A 5848-nucleotide genomic window follows, 5' to 3' on the forward strand; every position below is an offset into this window, starting at 1 on the left:
TAAACTACACGCAACAAAACTGAACTACACTCAACTACACTCAACTACACTCAACTACACTAAACTACACTCAACTACACTCAACTGCACTAAACTACATTCAACTACACTCAACTACACTGAACTGCACTAAACTGCACTAAACTACACTCAACAACACTCAACTACACTGAACTACACTCAACTATGCTCAACTACACTCAACTGCACTAAACTGCACTAAACTACACTCTACAACACTGAACTACACTGAAGTACACTCAACAACACTCAACAACACTCATCAACTCTAAACTACGCTCAACTACACTCAACAACACTGAACTACACTCAACAACACTCAACTACACTCAACAACACTGAACTACACTCAACAACACTCAACAACACTGAACTACACTCAACTGCACTCATCTACACTCAACTGCACTGAACTACACTCAACTACACTCAACAAACTACACTCAACAACACTCAACAACACTCAACTGCACTAAACTACACTCAACTGCACTCAACTGCACTAAACTACACTAAACTACACTCAACAACACTCAACTGCACTAAACTACACTAAACTACACTCAACAACATTCAACTGCACTCAACTGCACTAAACTAAACTCAACAGCACTCAACTACACTCAACAACACTAAACTGAACTACACTAAACTACACTCAACAACACTAAACTGCACTAAACTACACTCAATTGCACTCAACTGCACTAAACTACACTAAACTACACTCAACAACACTAAACTGCACTAAACTACACTCAACTGCACTCAACTGCACTAAACTACACTAAACTACACTAAACTACACTCAACTGCACTAAACTACACTCAACTACACTCAACTGCACTCAACTGCACTAAACTACACTAAACTACACTCAACAACACTAAACTGCACTAAACTACACTCAACTGCACTCAACTGCACTAAACTACACTAAACTACACTCAACTACACTCAACAACACTAAACTGAACTACACTAAACTACACTCAACAACACTAAACTGCACTAAACTACACTCAACTGCACTAAACTACACTAAACTACACCCAACAACACTAAACTGCACTAAACTACACTCAACTGCACTCAACTGCACTAAACTACACTAAACTACACTCAACAACACTCAACTGCACTAAACTGCACTAAACTACACTAAACTACACTCAACAACACTCAACTGCACTAAACCACTCAACAACACTCAACTGCACTAAACAACTCAACTACACTCAACTGCACTAAACCACTCAACTACACTAAACTACACTCAACAACATTCAACTGCACTCAACTGCACTAAACTATACCCAACAGCACTCAACTACACTCAACAACACTAAACTGAACTACACTAAACTACACTCAACAACACTCTCATCAACTCTAAACTACACTCAACAACACTGAACTACACTCAACAACACTCAACTACACTCAACAACACGGAACTACACTCAACTAGACTCAACAACACTCAACTACACTCAACTGCACTGAACTACACTCAACTACACTCAACAAACTACACTCAACAACACTAAACTGCACTCAACTGCACTAAACTACACTAAACTACACTCAACAGCACTCAACTACACTCAACTACACTAAACTACACTCAACAACATTCAACTGCACTCAACTGCACTAAACTATACCCAACAGCACTCAACTACACTCAACAACACTAAACTGAACTACACTAAACTACACTCAACAACACTCTCATCAACTCTAAACTACACTCAACAACACTGAACTACACTCAACTACACTCAACAACACGGAACTACACTCAACTAGACTCAACAACACTCAACTACACTCAACTGCACTGAACTACACTCAACTACACTCAACAAACTACACTCAACAACACTAAACTGCACTCAACTGCACTAAACTACACTCAACTACAATCAACCACACTGAACTACACTCAACAACACTCAACTACACTCAACAACACTGAACTACACTCAACTGCACTCAACTACACTAAACCGAAATTCATTTTTTAATTAATTTTTAATTAATTTAATTTGCCACCTTAAATCGATTTCCAGGGGCATTTTCACCTATACATGGACATTCTTTCTAAACATATTTAGAGTTATGAATCATCTTTTATGTCAAATACTAACATTCAAATTATTCAGTAATTATACTTATTTATACAATAATACTTAATTATACAATAATTATACAGTACCACTGTTACCAGTCAAATTAATTCATTCAATCAAAATCCATCTTTGCAGTGCAGTCTAGAGGTGACACAGAAGCGGCATTAATATATTTACACTCCATTTACAATTGCATAAATAAAGCAATGAGATTTTTTTTTTAAATCAATATTTAAACATGAAATGATTTATAATTTTAACGTTTTAATTAAAGGGTACTTTAAATATGAAACTAAAACCGCCAGTAGGCAACGGAAAGTCACAGAAGTGAGTTGAGGGATTCATTCATTCAAGCGATTTGTTCAAACGGCTGATTCATTCGGGAAAGGAGCAAGTGATTCCTTCAAGACGCGGATTTCAATAAATCATCGCTGTCTGTTGAATTGAGACTCTGCTACGGTTTCATTTTGAAATTCTAGTCGGCGAAATAAAGGGAAAACAAACAATATTGGCAATATTGTGTACAAAAAGTAACTCATGTTAACTTATTGGTAATTTAACTGTTTTATAACATCAATATCACAGTTGCAATTGTGCACGGGAAAACGGCACTCTTGCTGATTTGATATTCTAATATAAGAACATAATATGATATATATATAAGACATAAACTAATTTGGGGACATAGCCTACCTATGAACCGCACACAGCAGTGAAAGGACGATAGACAAATGTGATGTCAGCTCACAGTGCCTCGTACATAGTTAAAACAATGATTACAATATTTTAATAGACAATACACATCGCACACCCCTACGCACATAAAGAATGAACTTGCAACTGACCAGCTTTCTCCTTCTCTCCTCTCTCGCATGCAGGAGACAGACGTAATTCTGCCGCGATTCCCGCGAATGTGATGCGAATTGTCACGTGAACAAGCAAATCCACAAAGATAGAATAATAAAAAAAATAATATGCATACAACGATAACAAAGATAGCAAAAAACAGTTTTGTAAAAATTATTTCACACACCACATTTAGGGGGGCCACAAGGGGGGCCAAGCTTGTTGTCACAGGGGCACGGGCCCCCCTGGCCCCCCCTCTAGAACCGCCACTGCACTCAACTGCACTAAACTACACTCAACAACACTCAACTGCACTAAACCACTCAACTCCACTAAACTACACTCAACAACATTCAACTGCACTCAACTGCACTAAACTACACTCAAAAGCACTCAACTACACTCAACAACACTAAACTGCACTAAACTACACTCAAAAGCACTCAACTACACTCAACAACACTAAACTGCACTCAACTGCACTCAACTACACTAAACTACATTAAACTACACTAAACTGCACTCAACTGCACTAAACTGCACTAAATTACACTCAACTGCACTCAACTGCACTCAACTGCACTAAACTACACTCAACTGCACTAAACTGCACTCAGCTGCACTCAACTGCACTAAACCACACTCAACTGCACTCAACTGCACTCAACTACACTTAACTACACTCAACTACACTAAACTACACTCAACTGCACTCAACTGCACTAAACTGCACTCAACTACACTCAACTGCACTCAGCTGCACTCAACAACACTAAACTACACTCAACTGCACTAAACTGCACTCAACTGCACTAAACTACACTCAACTGCACTAAACTACACTAAACTACACTCAACTGCACTAAACTGCACTAAACTACACTCAACTGCACTAAAATACACTCAACTGCACTAAACTGCACTAAACTGCACTCAACTACACTAAACTACACTAAACTACACTCAACTGCATTCAACTGCACTAAAATACACTCAACTGCACTAAACTGCACTAAACTGCACTAAACTACACTAAACTACACTCAACTGCATTCAACTGCACTAAACTGCACTAAACTACACTCAATTGCACTCAACTGCACTAAACTACACTAAGCTACACTCAACTGCACTCAACTACACTCAACTACACTCAACTGCACTAAACTACACTAAACTACACTCAACAACACTCAACTACACTCAACTACACTTAACAACATTGAACTACACTCAACAACAATGAACTACATTAAACGCTGAACTACACTCAACAAGACTCAACTACACTCAACTACACTTAACAACATTGAAATACACTCAACAACACTGAACTAAACTAAACACTGATCTACACTCAACAACACTAAACTACATTCAACTACACTCAACTCCACTCCACTCAACAACACTCAACTACACTCAACTACACTCAACTGCACTAAACTGCACTAAAATGCACTAAATTGCACTAAACTACACTCAACAACACTCAACTGCACTAAACTGCACTAAAATGCACTAAACTGCACTAAACTACACTCAACTACACTCAACAACACTAAACTACACTCAACTACACTTAACAACACCAAACTACACTCAACAACACTGAACTACACTAAACACTGAACTACACTCAACAACACTAAACTACACTCAACTACACTCCACTCAACAACACTCAACTCCACTCAACTACACTCAACACTGAACTACACTCAACAACACTGAACTACACTCAACAACACGGAACTACACTGAACTACACTAAACTACACTCAACTGCACTAAACTGCACTAAAATGCACTAAACTGCACTAAACTACACTCAACTACACTCAACAACACTGAACTACACTCAACTACACTTAACAACACCAAACTACACTCAACAACACTGAACTACACTAAACACAGAACTACACTCAACAACACTAAACTACACTCAACTACCCTCCACTCAACAACACTGCACTCAACTGCACTAAACTGCACTAAACTACACTCAACTGCACTCAACTGCACTAAACTGCACTAAACTACACTCAACTGCACTAAACTACACTCAACAACACTGAACTACACTGAACTACACTGAACTACACTGAACTACACTAAACTGCACCAAACTGCACTAAACTGCACTCAACTACACTCAACTACACTCAACTACACTCAACAACACTAAACTACACTCAATTACACTCAACAACACTGAACTACACTCAACAACACTGAACTACACTGAACTACACTGACCTACACTGAACTACACTAAACTGCACTAAACTACACTCAACTACACTCAACAACACTGAACTACACTGAACTACACTGAACTACACTGAACTACACTGACCTACACTGAACTACACTGACCTACACTGAACTACACTAAACTGCACCCAACTACACTCAACTACACTCAACAACACTGAACTACAATGAACTACACTGAACTACACTAAACTACACTAAACTGCACTCAACTACACTCAACAACACTGAACTACACTGAACTACACTGAACTACACTAAACTGCACTAAACTGCTGTAAACTACACTAAACTGCACTAAACTACACTAAACTACACTCAACTACACTAAACTGCACTAAACTGCACTCAACTACACTAAACTACACTAAACTGCACTAAACTACACTAAACTGCACTAAACTGCACTAAACTACACTAAACTGCACTAAACTACACTAAACTGCACTAAACTGCACTCAACTACACTAAACTACACTACACTGCACTAAACTGCACTAAACTACACTAAACTGCACTAAACTACACTGAACTACACTCAACAACACTGAACTACACTGAACTA

Source organism: Siphateles boraxobius, unplaced genomic scaffold (assembly GCF_051911475.1).
Source record: "Siphateles boraxobius isolate OS27281-9 unplaced genomic scaffold, OSU_SipBor_1 162, whole genome shotgun sequence".
NCBI lineage: Eukaryota > Metazoa > Chordata > Actinopteri > Cypriniformes > Leuciscidae > Siphateles > Siphateles boraxobius.